The following is a 603-nucleotide window of genomic DNA, read 5'->3' as shown; positions in this document are numbered from 1 at the left end:
ACCCATACTGACTTCAGATAGCTGTAAATCAGACATAATCCCTACAGCATAATATTATAGTGTCTTTATAATAACAGATAACTTTCGTTTTGCTAAGCCTAGGTAAAGTGAACTCAAAAGCTTGGGTTTTTTTAATTAAAAAAGAAAATATCTTTTAAAATTCACCTTCACTTTTCATAGCAAATATGAAATACTTTTAGAAGTATTCAGCCGCTAAGCAATCTCTAGTTAAAAGCCTTGGCTATTCTATTTATAGTGGGATTACATCTTTTTTTTATTTTTTATTAATATTATTATTATTATTATTATTGTTGTTGTTGTTGTTGTTGTTGTTGTTGTTGTTGTTGTTAGTTATTCCTCACAGAAAAATGAAATTACAGAACGTATAGTCAGTTTAAAGGGCTATATACAAAATGACTATTTCTTTTAACAGGGTTGTAAGCAGTAAAATGTAAGACAATATCTACAGTGATAGTGCCTTTTACTGGATTGTAGTGGACAGAACAGGAGAAAATAAGTGTAGCAAACCAATCCTTTGCCCTTTTTATATAAATTATAGTACCTTGGAGGGGGGGAGTGCGTAAAAAATAAAAATAATAAAAA

The sequence above is a fragment of the Pygoscelis adeliae genome, unplaced genomic scaffold (genome assembly GCF_000699105.1).
Source record: "Pygoscelis adeliae isolate BGI_AS28 unplaced genomic scaffold, ASM69910v1 Scaffold37, whole genome shotgun sequence".
NCBI classification, from domain to species: domain Eukaryota; kingdom Metazoa; phylum Chordata; class Aves; order Sphenisciformes; family Spheniscidae; genus Pygoscelis; species Pygoscelis adeliae.
The sequence above is the reverse complement of the archived record's forward strand: the minus strand, read 5'-3'. Positions refer to the sequence as shown.